At 39.2% G+C, this 14,815-nt stretch overlaps 1 protein-coding gene and 2 pseudogenes across 2 annotated transcripts in view; 1 reads left to right on the forward strand and 2 right to left on the reverse strand.

Moving 5' to 3' along the window:
• RCAN2 (regulator of calcineurin 2) overlaps positions 1-14,815 on the forward strand; it is a 238,032-nt gene that overhangs the window by 85,753 nt on the left and 137,464 nt on the right. The gene's annotated exons all lie outside the window — the stretch shown is intronic.
• On the reverse strand, positions 1,223-1,341 carry LOC112475008 (annotated as a pseudogene).
• LOC112475064 lies at positions 12,109-12,227 on the reverse strand (annotated as a pseudogene).

Raw genomic sequence — 14,815 nt, forward strand, 5'->3', positions numbered from 1 at the left:
GAAATTGACATTGAGATTATACTAATAAGTAGATTACAGAGTTTATTCAGATTTCATCAACTTCTACGTACATTCAATGTGTGTGTGTGTGTGTGTGTGTGTGTGTGTGTGTGTGTGTGTGTGTGTGTGTAGTTCTATGAAATTTTGTTGCATGTGGAGATTTATGTTCCTACTACAATCAGCATAGAGGACTGTTCCCTCGCTGCAAGGGAACTCCCTTGGATGACCCCATATAGTTGTGCCCCTCCCCCCCAAACCCTGGAAAACACTGACTGGTTCCCATATCTTTAATTTTGTCAGTTTTAGAATGTTACATAAGTGGAGACATACTAGGCCATTTATTGGTAAGCACAGTAACTTCAACAGGTCTAAAAAGCATATCTTGGGTTACTGTTTATTATTTGGCTATCGAGGTTGTGGTAATAGGGATCAGAAGGGAGAGTTGTCTTTGTGAGATCATTAAAACAAAAATCCTTAACAGACAGAAATGTATTCTATACATTTTAGTACCTTTGGCATCAGGGATGATATTCATTATATGTAACAGCCAATATAGAACAATGACTGACCAATCAGAGTAAATTCCAGTTGTAAATTACCAGCACAGCCATGCCAGTGGACATAGATGCATCTCAACCCTGCCTAGCACCTAGCACGGTGCCAGGGAAATGGTAGGTGTGGCTTAGTTAGCTCAGGCTGTTATAATAAAAATAACATAGACTGGATGGCTTTAACAACAAATGTTTATTTCTCACAGTTCCGAAGGCTGGGAAGTCCAAGATCAAGGTTCTGGCAGAACCAGTTTCTAGTGAAGGCCCACTTCCTAATTTTGCAGATGGCTGTGTTCTTGCTGTTTCTGAGAGAGGGAGAGAGAGACAGAGAGAGAAAGAGAGAGAGAGAGAGAGAGAGAGAGAGAGAGAGAGAGAGAGAGAGAAAGCTCTTATGTCTCTCCTTATAAAGACACTAATCTCATTTATGAGGGCTCCACCCTCTTGACACAGTTACCTTCCAAAGACTCCGCCTTTTTAATACCATCCCATTGAGGGTTAGGGTTTCAAAATATGAATTTGGAGGGACAGAAACTTGAGTCCATTTCAAGGTGCTAAATAAATGTCTTTTGAATGAATAAGTCATATGGACCTTCCTTTGTGGTTCCTCCAGACCTCATCCTTGAGTCTATAGCTCTTCTCTGTGGTATTCTTTTTTTTTTTTTTTTTTTTAACACCTACAGCATCTAGTATTTCTAGATGGTATCCCATCCAAGTACTAACCAGGCCCAACCCTGCTTAGCTTCCGAGATCAGACAAAATCGGGCACATTCTGGATGGCATAGCCGTAGACCCTGTGTGGTATTCTTACAGCCAAGGACGTGTAGGCTGTGGCTCCTTCACAGTTCTGAACACCATTCTAACAAACCTTGGGGCAGTAGCTGTCAGTGTTATGCCCTGGAATAAAGAAATCCAATATGTGCTTGGTCCCACTGCTCCGTGGACCTTAAATTCAATCTTCTCTTCAATAAAAATAATTCTAGCATATGGCCAAGATCCAGACAAGAAAAATAGGAAAGGAAAGTGGAATTCAATCAAGGAACAAATACATTAGTTGAATCTAATCTAAGGTAAAAGAAATTAGCTGCAACTTGGTTAAAGATGCAGAATTTCTTCTACCTTAATTTGGTGATAAAACATTGAAATAAGCTTATGATAAAAATTGAATGAAGGTGTAACTTAAAATATATTTTAGGAAATGTGTGATATGCAGAGCTGTGAAACTATATTTCAACTGGAATGACTGTGCATAGGGTCCCCTGCTGACATAGCACACAGATGTCAACGATTAGAAAGGAATCAGTTTATTCACCTGAAATTTGGGGAGAATTGGCTTTGAAATACACAGTGTCCAGATTCCCTGACTTCATATTGAATTTGACAGATAATTAAGTATGTCTCAGTCTTGAATCTTTGACCTAATGAATATGGCACCCCTGATTGGATAAATATTTCCTCCTGAATTGGAAAAATGACTTTACAACCATGGAAGACGTTAAAGAAAGCAGAGAAATGGTGAAATGAGCCAACCTCCACAGCCTCAATGCTTTTGTGTTAAGTTTAAGAATATGTCTTGTCACCATTAATTTTATTTGTGTTTATTTGTTATTAAAGGTATTTGAAACAGTCTGACATATTAGAGTATCTGACAAATTAGCTTTGAAATTTTGATTTGAAATGTGTAATTAATATTAGAAGTGTTTTTTAATTTTGAAAGGAATAAAAATTTGATTACATCTGTAAATTGTTTTTGAATATTATGGAGATCAGCCTTTGATACAGCTGATCATTCTTTCCTTGCTGAAACATTTTCTTCATCTGGTTCTTGGGACGCTACCTTATTTATGGCCTCTTCTTGCCCCTTTGGTGACTCCTCTTCCTTTTCCCGACCTCAAGTTATGTCCTATATTCAGCCTTGAATCTGTCTTTCCTCTCTCCCTGGACGCATTCCATCTCATGGCTTTAACCACCACAGGTGCACTGACAACTCCCAAATGCATGTATTTGGACTGGATCTGTGCCCTGAACTCCCAACTTAGATCTTCATCTGCTCCTTGACATCTCTACTTGATGTCAAGGCCTCTCAAACTTTACATATCTAAAGTCAAATTCATGGTCTGTCTCTCCCCGCCCCCCCGCCATCTCAGGAAATAGCAACTCTGCCTTCTAGTTGGTCAAATCAAAAGTCTTGTAGTCATCCATGACTCCTCTTTTTCTTGTAAAACACATCTAATCAATGAATTCATTTAGCGCTTCTTCAAAATAAATGATTACTACCATTTTAATCATCTCCACTGCTTCTACCCTGGTTGGGCTAAGCCACCATCATCTCTCACCAGGATTACTGCAGTTGCCCATTAACTGGTCTGCCTTCTTTGCCCAGATCCCCAGAAAGCATTAAGAGAGATCCAGTTAAAAAGTAAGGCAGATCCTGTCTCCCCTTTGCTCAAAACCTTCCAGTGGCTCCTGTCTCACCAAGGATAAAAGCAAAAAAAGCTTTACAGTGGCCCACAAGGTCCCATGTGGTCTACTTTTTATATAGAAAATTTAAAGGGAAAAGAAAAATAAAGGGCATGAGTAAAATGTATAGCAGTATCTCCGTCAAGGAGGAACTTCCACTTATTTACTAAGATCCTGAAGAATTGCTTAGACATAACCCATGTCTATAAAAGAATTCTCTAAAACGAGTTCGAATGTCTTGACTTTTGGAGCAGTTTTTTATTCTTGGCTTGTGTTCACTAATTATACCACTCTATGCTTTTTTCCTCTCGCTTGCCCAGCCACATTTTAAATTAATAAGTCATAAATGTGGAACTGGCATAGGCAGTAATGAAAAGTAATTCAGGACTTATTCAGCACATTTTAGTTTATGCAAATGCCAAATCATAGGAGCTCCACTGATATCTCTCAGTGGACTTCTATATAAAGATCTTATTTCAGCACCTTTTTGTCTAGATTTACTGCTGCTGAAAAATAGAGTTCTTGAATTCTAGGGTGCTCAGCACCTGTCAAGGACTTACATCTGATCACTGTTAATGAAGCCACAATATCACTTCCTTACCAGAGAAGCATTAGCTATTGTTAGAACAATGCATTCTTTTGAATAGACACTGCTGGGCATTGTCAAGAAGCATGAGTCATGGCAGGTTGACTGGTAGCTCAACTTCCAAACATCAGTCATCTTTCATATTGCTTGAGCTTCAGACTTGAAGTCATAGGCCTAAGGATATAAGTTTCCATCGCAGCATTCAGACAAATTCTATTGCCTGCTAAAGAAATGAAGCAAGATTTATTGACATTAATGTCAAAGTTTCTTATTTACTCTCAAAGTGTGCTAAGAGTGCTGGTCATGTTGGCAGTAGCAGGCAGGGTTGGGAGGAGGTAAGGAAAAGCAGTACCATTGGTAGACTCATAAGAAAGCAGGCAGGTGGAAAAGAAAATAGAGGAGACAAAAAAAAAAAAAAAGCAGTAAGTGGTCTAGCATTCTACGGAGAAACTGGTTAATGCCAGAAAAGGTAGGCAAGAGCAGTCAGAAGTAGGAGCCTAGGAAAACAAGTAATATAGGAGAGAAAGACAAAACCATCCTTTTAGTAACTAATTGGGATGCTTATTTACTCTCATGTCAGTAGAGGACAGGGTTCAAGTATTACATGCTAAATAAAGCAATCTATTCTTTATGAGGAATAAGAGTATTTAGAAAATGGTGTGTACTGACACCATTATCATTAAGAAATGCCCTGCACCTCATCATTTCTTTTGAGGCAGAAGATCTGACAAAAAGAGTTATTAGCTATCATTTTTTATTGAACGCTTAATGCATGCCACTCACTATACTGAGTGCTTCATTCGCTTTATTGCAGTGAATTCTTATGAGTAAGTAATTTTATTATCTCCATATCACAGGAGTAAAAACTAAGATTCAGAGAAGTTAAATAACTTTCCCATAGCTAGTTTGAGACTTGGTTTTAAATTCATTAACATAACTCCAAAACCACACATATAAACAGTATACTAAATTTTGATAATACATAAACATTTTTAAAATATGAGGAAGAACTTAAAGGTCTACCGGTTCCGTTTTCAAATTGCAGTCTCTGGACAATTTTAGGCTGATGGTGAAATTTTTGATGGTCTGTTGCAAAATTAGAAGAGTAAGGCCAATGTTATGAAATGTTAATATAACCAAATTTACTTAACTTAGAGAACTTTTTATTCCGATATTGTGTCATGTGTAGATCTCTAAGAAAATGACCTTTCTGTAATTAAAAGATGTTAATAATAGTATGGTTTCTGTTAACATGCTGAGAAATATTAAAAAAATTAGCAACCCTACGTCGCCACCTACCATTTTTTCAATTGTATTGGTCAAAGAATTCCAGAGCTCTTGGCACCATCTAGTTTTTTCCCTACTCCGCAGTTCCCCAGAGCGGCCCTAAAATTTGGCCATGCAGATTTGTTTATAAAATTTCCGATGGTAGAATTCATTCTATCACTTTTTGACAGAGTCCATGCTCTACTGGGAGAAATTTCTTTCTTTCATTGAATTACAGTGTTTCTTCATATAATTAATGGAACAACAAAGGGTAAGAATATCCTACTAGATTTGAAGGCAAATGTTTGAAGGCAGACACCGTGTACAGTTCCATCTTTCCATGATCAGAAATTATTCGTCTTTTACTTGTTTATTGACTGTCTTCCCCATCTTCTATTAAGCATTAGCTTCATAAGGACAGAGACCTTTCCCCCCACATCTAGGACAGTGCCTGTCAGAACAAGTGGCCAATCAATATTTGTAAAATGTATAGACATTCAATAAATATTCTATCAGTTTACTAATAAAGCTAATTCATCTTCATTTTCTACTTGCTGGCCCTTCAAATATTTAAATTCTGAAGCTCTCATGTCCTCAGTAAGTCTTCTTTCTATTTCTGGACTAAGAATGATCAGTCCCATGAATTGCTTCCATGTGATAGAGTTTTCAGACTCTTACTAGTTTTTCACCTTTGTATCTGCTCCAGAACATAAATGAAGCTCCTAAAGCATTACCCTAAAACTGAATACAGGACACCACAAGGCATGACCATGGCCAGTTCAGAGGGCCTGTTTCCTCTCTGAATCTTATAGCATGGCTTTAGTCTACATTTTTAAATCACCTTATATGGTTACCTGTTAGGCTGGTAATGGACGACAACTCCTAAATCTCTGTTGCATTTACTTCTATCAGAAAAATATCTCTATCATTTGGCAAAACTTAACATTTATCCCCTTTATATTCCATCCTGATTTTTGACCTGTCATTTAGCCTATTGAGAACCTTATAAATCTTGATTTTTCTTTCATTCATTCATGCAACAAATAATTTCTGAGCATCTCCAAAGTGTAAGGCCCCATTTTCAAAGCCTTCCTCCCTCCACTTTTGTGTTGCCGGTGAACACAGTAAACACACTCTCTAACCTGCTACAATCCTCTGAGTCGACATCCTCTAACAATCAGTATTCTTGTGATTGCTAGTTTAATCAACTATAAGTCCCCAACTCCCACTGTCATCTCGTCCTTAGGATGGAATAAGAGACGTATTCAATGGTTTTGTTAGCTCGCAGCCCTGAGAATAGAGTAGATGGTCCACTGAAGAAGGAAACCAATGGCAACATACTCTGCTGCTCACATCAGCCTCATAAGCGAAGATGCCCACCCTACACATACACCTTCTGACAAAGTCAGGCACCATAACTCTTCCCCAGTGCTCCGGTTTAGTACATCACTCCTCTTGTACCAGCCTGTCCTCCAGTTTGTCAGCTGCAGTTAAGCAGCCACATTTTTTGAGACCTTGTTATGTGCCAGGCTCTTTCCTTTCATGATCTCAATCAATCCTCACAACTGCCTAATGAAGTGTAGATACTGTTATTATCACCAGTTTGTCTGAAAACTCTATCATAGGGGAAGCAATTCAGGGGACTGATTATAATAGCAAACGAGAAAACTGATGTGCGGAGCAGTTGTGTAATGTGTCCAGGTCTGAGAGCTTGAGAAATGGAGCTGGGATGTGCTCCAGGCTGCCTGACTCCACAGAACACACCTCTCCCTCTGACACAGGAGCTGTGGATTCGAGGCCTGGCTGGTCTTTGTCTCAACCTCCTTTGTCCAGGGATGTCCTGAGATACTCATCCCTCCTGCCATTCGTGTGGCTGCCATGACATCCGAATACGCCTCTGGGCATTTGACATACGTTTCCTCACTCAACCTCCTACAAGGGAGCTGCTATTATAACTATTTTATATATCAGGAAACGGAGAGAGAAACTTTCCCAAGATGAATGTGCTTCCAAAAATGATGTTCACTGCTCCAAGTCCCAATTATACTCTCCTTTAACTCCCTAAGCCTTGGTTCTCTATTTGAAGTTATGCCCAACACTGCGTATGACATTCCCTTATACTAGTAGTCCTAACAGAAATAAGGTTAACATGGCTCAATTGGACTTCTATAAAGTAAAGAAAATTTGTGGTAATCACAGTTTTTGGTTTGTTTGATTGATTTTTAATTACAACAGGTCAATAACTGAACAGCAATGCATTACATAAAAAATAAAGGAAGATAGGAAAGTTCCAAATGTCACATTCCACAGAGAACCTATCTAAAGTTATGTCTTATGCAAAGCAAAGTAAAACGACTTGATTTTCTAACTGGTGTGGCTCAGCCCTGGAGTTTGAATCTGTACTCTAAAAAGACCACAGGTGCAGTGAAAACATTATCATGGTCAGGCAGTATATTTGGCACTCCATTTGTCTAAAAATATTTATAGAATATTAACAGTTTTGAAAAAAGATGTCGGATAGGACTTGGAACAATTTCACAATGTTACAGAATCAGTGACACAGAATTTGCCTTCTTTGCCCTAAGTTCTCTTTAAGAGTCCTCTATTTCAATAAGATCATTCTCTGATATCAATTGCCTTGAAATCTCCTCTGGTTTTCTTGTGATCATATCTTCAGTTGTTTTGCTTTTAACATCAAGCAAACATTTTACATCTAAATATTTTAACCAGAATTCATTCAAAGAGAGTGGCTAGTTTTTCTTGGTCTCAAAAAACAATGTTCTTTGATTATTTCTCTTTGTTCTTATCATTTCATAAGATAAACGATCATCATCGAGGTAGATGTTTGACAAAACTACTTTTTGTGATGTGATAGAGGAATTTTGCCAGCATTCCTTTAGCCTCCATTCCAAAATCGTCTGACGAGATGACAGTGGGAGTGATAGTTACAGGCTCTTTGGTAATCTCAATACCCACTTGAAACATCGCTCTCTCAGAACTTGACAACCTAATTGAAGGCATGACTCTTGATCCCAGTGGAGACAATAGGTGGGGGACATGGATGAGTCTTGCGCAGCCTCAGGAAAGTTATAAGGCCACTACGATTTTCTTTGTATTCACAAGCCACATAGAATCACCAGCTCCAAAACAGCTATATAATAGTATAACAAGCATTTATTGTGCACCTGCAGAGTACGAAGCACTGGGCTAGAATCTGGGAGTACAGAGATGAATAGCACGTGATGGAGCCCTGGAGGAGCTGATGATAGCCTAGTGGGAAGGTTAGTACCCAATCAGATACCTTAACTATCATCAGCACTGTGGGAGGCAAAAAGGTAGGATGCTGTGGGAGCATCAGGGAGGGGCCCGAGTTTCTGGAGACTCTTCCTAAAGAAAGTAATTCCTGAACTGAGTCTTTAAGAGTAAATGGAAGGAGACTAATGTCATTCCAATGTGAGGAAACAGCATGAAAAAAACTGCAGAAGCCTGAAGTAGCAGGTGGAGTGCAGGTAGCTACAAAAAAATTTGCTATCATCAGAGTGCAAAGAAGGAGCCAGGAGAGACAAGAGACAAAGCTGCAGAGCAGTTCACAGAGAACATTGCTTGTATTCCTCCTGTGGAACCCAGACTGTACCCTGTGGCCACAGGGAACCTTTCAAAAGTTTTTTTTTCCTCTTAAATAATTAGGACTGTATTTGCCTGACCTTAGTCTTCTGGCTTTCTCTCTCTTTTTCATTTTCCTCCAAAGTTGCTTAAAGAATTTTCTGCTTCTAGAACTTTGATTCATTTGCATGTCTTCATATGTTTTGCGCTTCTGCTTCCTCGTACCACGAGTGCTCTGCTCTTTCCAGCCTGAGTGTTATTTATAATGGCAATGCAAAGATGCAAAGTAGGAGCAAGGTGATGGTGCCCCTTCTATCAAATGCAATTCCTTGGCCTAATGTAGGATGCTGCTTATGCTCTGACTGATTGCCCAATCCCCCTCCTTGTGGGTTTGTACCTCTCTTCTGTATTTTCCTTGGATTGCAATTGTCCTTCTGTGTGTGAATGTACTTAAATTTGTTTCGAAGCAAAGTGGCTGGTGAAAAGAGCTTGAGCCTTGGTGTCAGAGAAATCTAGAGGTTCTTTTTATGATTAAAAAAAATGTTTTCTTATGGGAAATTTCAAACATGTGCAAAGTAAGTGGAATATGTATGATGAACCTCAACTTCAACAATCATCAGCATTCTGCTGTTCTTGCTTGATCCATAATTCCGGAAACCTCCTCCTCATGCTTGATTAGATTTTTTTCAGTGCATCTTTTGCCAGATAAGTTATATATGTTGTAATGAAAACTCTTAACTTTACAATTTTGACAAATGTGTACAGTTTCGTGCCCCATCCCTTTTTCCTCATGGAGGGTATACCTATTCCTCCAAAACGTTCTCTTGTATCACTTCCCAAGCGATCTGCCCACCCCCCGAAAGCAAGCACTGTTTGACTTTTTTCACCTTAGATGAGTTTTTCCTGTTTAAGAATTTCATATAAATGGAACATGTAGTAAATATTATTTTTGTGCAAGGCTGCATTTGTTTCTCATCATTGTGACAGACTTAGCTTTGAGATTCTCTTCTTTGTATCTATCTGTCGTTGGATGAGTTATGAGACATCTTTGAGACTCACTTGCTTTCTGTGGAAAATGGAAAAATAATGGCAGTAAAAACTAATAAAAATTAAATGGGCTGTCTACGGCCATGCCACCCTGAACGTGCTTGTCTGATCTCGGAAGCTAAGCTGGGTCGGGCCTGGTTAGTACTTGGATGGGAGACTACCTAGGAAGACTATATGCTGTAGGCATAAAAAAATAAAAAAATAAGGGATCGTAAGCTGACAGGGTCCTTGAAATCTGTGAGGTCAACCAAGGATTGCCTTGCCTAAAAAATAATAAATAAATTTTAAAAAATTAAATGGGCTTTAGGATAATAGAAATGCCCTCCTTAGAGCAAAGTAATGCTAATTATGCTGCACCTGGGATATGAGAACATGAACACCTTCAAGGTTTGCTTCTTATCTGACTAGATAATCCAAATTTGCTAGTTTTCTACCAATAATTGCTTGCCTTCAAATATGACACCTGGTTAGGCATAATATATTAGTCAGTGTTCAGTCAGAAAAATGGATCTCACACCAGGTAGTTCAAGGAAAGGAATTTAATACTGGGAACTAGTTTAAAGGCATTGAACAAGCTAAGAAGTTGAACAGGCAACAGTGAGAGACAAACCAGAGATTAACAAAGCAAGAAGGCACTAATCCCATCCCACGGCCCTACCCCCAAGGCTGAAGGGCTGTGGGGAAGAAGTGGTATCCCCAGTGCCCAGCAGCGAAGGCCACCAGTGGGTCCTAGAACCTCGTGGGAGGATGCTGTTTACATGTTTAGAGTCTTCAGTATAGAGCTAAACATCTGTGATGTCTGCAGTCTCTTCGTGTCAACCTGCTGCATGCAGATGGTACCAGCTGGAGAACTGCTCAGACTGCAACATGAGTTCTCTTTCTCCTGCTACGGAAGGTGGTGACTAATGAGCTAAGCATTTTAGCTTGACCTCTCTCTACTGTAAAAGAGCTGGATATGCTGCCGCTCATGGCCAGGGCTGTCTCCTAAAGCCAACATGGGGCAGTGTGCGGAGAGAGACCCTCCCGCTTTCCCTGCATCCGGACTTTTGTTAACACATCCAGTGTCCAGGGAGCCTGGGAAGCAGCCTGGCTGGAGTCAGTGAGCCACAATACTGAGCAAGAAGGAAAGGCGGGGATCTAAGGAAAGTAAGTATTTTTAGGCAAACAAAAAACATTATATACACATATATATACACACACAGAGATAAAGAAAATTACGCTCAATAATAATTAGTTCTTGAGATAATTTTTACTTTCTGGAATAGTTCTGACTAATAGAACTTTCTGCAATGATGGGAGTACTGTGTATCTGCACCGATGGCCACCATCCACGTGTGGCTACTGAGCACTTGAGAGGGAGATAGTGCAATTGAGAGACTGCATTTATAAATTTTATTTTATTTTATTTTAATTAATTTAAATTTAAATAAATGGCTAGTTGGCTGCCATATTGCAGAGCATAACTTGTAGAACATCATTCATTCATTAATTTTATTTATACATTCAGTAAGCACTTTTGAGCACCTGGTATGACCCAGACACCATATCGGTGTCTGAGAACACCCAGAGGGCTAGAACTGTGCTTCTAATCTTGAGGGACTCAAACATTTCTTGTCTGACAAGAAAGATTTAAGTTGTGTCACAAGAGTTATTTCCTTTAGAAAGAGTAAAGGCTTTGGGAAGAGGAAGCAGAGAATTGCCTGCCTTTAGGCCTTTATCTAGGCTCTTCCTGACTCCTGGATATCCTTCCTCCTCTACTCCTCTTCTCTCATTCTACTCATACAAACTTTACTCCTCCTTCAAGGCATACTTCAAATGCCTCTTCCTCCACTAAGCCTTCCCTGGTTGCTTCACTTCCTACCTCCACATCACTGCCCTGCTGCATGACTATCTTCCTTCTTTTGAACTCCTCTGGTGTTCCATCTCCACCGTCATCACTTTATCTGGATTTATTTCTCTTTTACTAGACGATTAGCTCCTCGAGAGGAGGATTTAGGTTGGTTATGTTCTTTGTTCCACAGAACTTAGCACCAAATATTGCACGTAATAGATTCTTTGTATTGTTTGAAGACTGTGCTTGGGACCCAGTCTTCAGTTTCTGCACCTGTAGCTATTGATGGGTGAGCAAATGACCCTATGAACCCAAGTCTGCCATCTAGTGGACACAGGAAATAGCTTTATGTTGGATCTCTCAAGGAGAAATGTTTTTTTCAGGTGTTTTTTTTCTGACAGGTTTCTAGGAAGCAACTGTAATGAAAAACCTGCTTTTCATTTTCATTGCCATATATGGAGCATTCTAATCACATGCAATTAGAATTTATTTTGACATAATATTCTAGATAAATTTCAGCATGGTCTCATTTTGCTTAAAAACATATAAATCTTATAAAAACATGGTATGAGTATAGCAGTATTTAAACTAAATTATGCACTGGAGCACTTTTATTAATAGAACTACCCTAAATAGACAATGTGATTTTTCTTTTTCTTTCTTTCTTTGTTTTCTTTTTTCTTTTTTTTTAGGCGAGGCAACCCTTGGTTGACCTCACAGATTGCAAAGACCTTATCAGCTTACAATCCCTTATTTTTTATATTTTACGCCTACAGCACCTGGTCTTCCTAGGTGGTCTCCCATCCAAGTACTAACCAGGCCCGACCCTGCTTAGCTTCCGAGATCAGACTGCTTTGTGCTTGTTCAGGATAGCATGGCTGAAGACTAACTATAATGTGATTTTTCTAAACTGACCTGGAGTTTGTTTTGCTGGGTTTACACTATTTGCACTTGTGCCGTTGTATTTGCTTGAGTTTGGTGAGTATGAATGGAACTGTTTTCATTCTTCTGAGAATTGTGATCTTCTGCTCGAGGGGAAATATTTCTGTCTTACCATGGCTTTCTGAAGGTTCCACGATTTAGCTGAATGTAGTTTCCATGACTTAACTAGAGAATAGCTGGAAGATAAAATTTTGATTGGAAGCTCTTGTTACATGGGAGGTGCTGCTCTAGGTAGTGGCCTAGGTATTTAACAAAAAATATCATTTAATACTCCCAGTTTATCACTGTGTAAATCATAGCATAGAGTAGTTAAATGAATTATCCGAGATATAAATAACCGTTGGAAGGCAATCTGATACCCAACAGTCTTATTCTTAATCACCTCACTGCCTCCCACATGAGCATATAAAAATTGGAAATCATGTGTTGGAAAATTGGAAAAGGTGTGTTATGCTGCTTGGGGGCCAGTTTTTCAATTTCCAGGCAACCCACTATGCTCTGAGTGTGGTGGTACTTCTAAGAGCTTTTGATCTATGGATATATGAGAAGCACAGTTCTGGTAAATAGAAGCCAGTGCCTTTGCAGGGCTGTTTACCTCGTGAGGCAGTTGATTCAGCCAAGAAACCCTCAAAATATGGCTTTGCCAGGTAAGATAAAAAGTGCCAAAAGGGTTTGAAGAGGACAGCTGTATGCTGTCACCTCTGATCGAAGGTGAGCAGTGAGAAAAGGATGCAGTGACCTTGGCTGAAGTCTAATCACTGGGCTATGGCCATGGCAGAGAGGAGAATTCCCGTATGGGCTGAGCTTTCCCTAATGAGACTTTTTATTTAATAGAAATAATTGCCATTAATGGAAACTCACTGCAAATAATACTCTTGGCCTTTAAGGGGAACCAGAACATATGGTAGGATTACTTTATGAAGGCTTGATATGCTGAAACCCACCTGATATGTAGAAAGGGAGACAGCTTATCACATGTCCATTTTCACTGAATTCATATATTGCGCCCACCGCCCCCCCCCACCTCAGTTTATAGAGTCTAATTCCAGGAACTGGAAAAGAGCAGTGGATAAGTGAACTGAACCAAAGAGTGGTGCTTAGAGCTGAAAACTGAAGCCCAGAGAGATTCAAGGGACTTGTCCAAGGTCACATATTAATTAGTGGCAGAGCTGGGATTAGAATTCAGGTTTTCTGAGTCTCCATTCAAGGCCCTTCCCATTATATTATCTGCCTGTCTGGATTGTTCTCTTTGCTGGTCATAGCACAGAAATACAAACAGCAGAACATGCCACCTATCTTTCAATATTGTCTTAAATCTTTTCTGGAATGAAACGGGATAGGGCATATGAAAATGCGTTCATATGTGTGCTTCATTGACTATTTCAATCTATTCACATATCGTCACATTTTAATTTGAGCTGATTGAGAACATGACTCTGCATCTCCCAGAGACAAGAAACCTGAGGAAGATAACATTGTGAGTGAATTTTTCTTATATTGCTTTTCCAGGCACAGAAGTACCATTGTATGTTTTAATTTATTTACTTTGTCTTATTAGATATCACTGATCTGCTATTTAAGTTTTGTTTCATTTAATTATGTTTTGTTCCATTTAATAATGTTCTATAATTTTATTCTTATTTAAAATAATATAGTACCTTATTATTTATAAAACCTTTTTATATGTATTCTCCCTTGACAGCTTCATGACAATCCTGCTAAAGAAAAGGGCAGGTAGACTCAATCCTCATTTTGCAGATTTAAAACCAAATTACAAAAAAAAAAAAAACCAAAAGATTCTGTGCCATGGCTAGTTACCCAGGACTTAGTTCTCCTTACTCCTATGCTTGAACCTTTACAGTAATGTAATGTCCTCACCCCGCAGTGGGTTCCAGAATCCCCTGAAAGGCTGGGCCCTATCTCCAGCGTTTCTGATTCAGTAAGTCTGGGATGGAGTCTGAAAATTTGCATTTTTTACACATTCCCAGGTGATGCTGATGCTGCTGGTTGGAGGCCACACTTTGAGAACCACTGCTCTGTAGCTTTGCCATAACATCTTTGAATATTTGGCAGGTAGTCAGTTTCTCATCTGCGGTACTGAAATCTAAAAAGCTCTGAACACTAAATGTTTTTCTTATGAAGGGTTGGCGCAATCTCATTTGGCAGCAATGCCTGACCTGACCTGAGGTGAGGCTATTATTAGTCTGTCTTTATTCCTTGGTGTGACTGTTCATACAGTTTGCTGCAGGGGTGTCCCAGACCTTTCTGGGGCCTGTTCCATGGCAGACATACTGTAATTCCTTTTAGAATTGGAAAAACTCTGAAATCTAAAACATATCTAGTGCCAAATATTTCAGATAAGGGACTGTAACTCTGTACTAACCTGGCAAAAGGGATTGTGGTCTTTGCTTTTACTGCTGCCAAAAAAAAAAAAAAAGCCATTTTTAGATAGCCAACACATTTGAACTCCATATATACCTTTTGAGACACTTTTTGGAGGATTTTTTCAAAAGCTTTTGTCCTTCTGATTCA

This window comes from Pteropus alecto, unplaced genomic scaffold (genome assembly GCF_000325575.1).
Source record: "Pteropus alecto unplaced genomic scaffold, ASM32557v1 scaffold7, whole genome shotgun sequence".
NCBI lineage: Eukaryota > Metazoa > Chordata > Mammalia > Chiroptera > Pteropodidae > Pteropus > Pteropus alecto.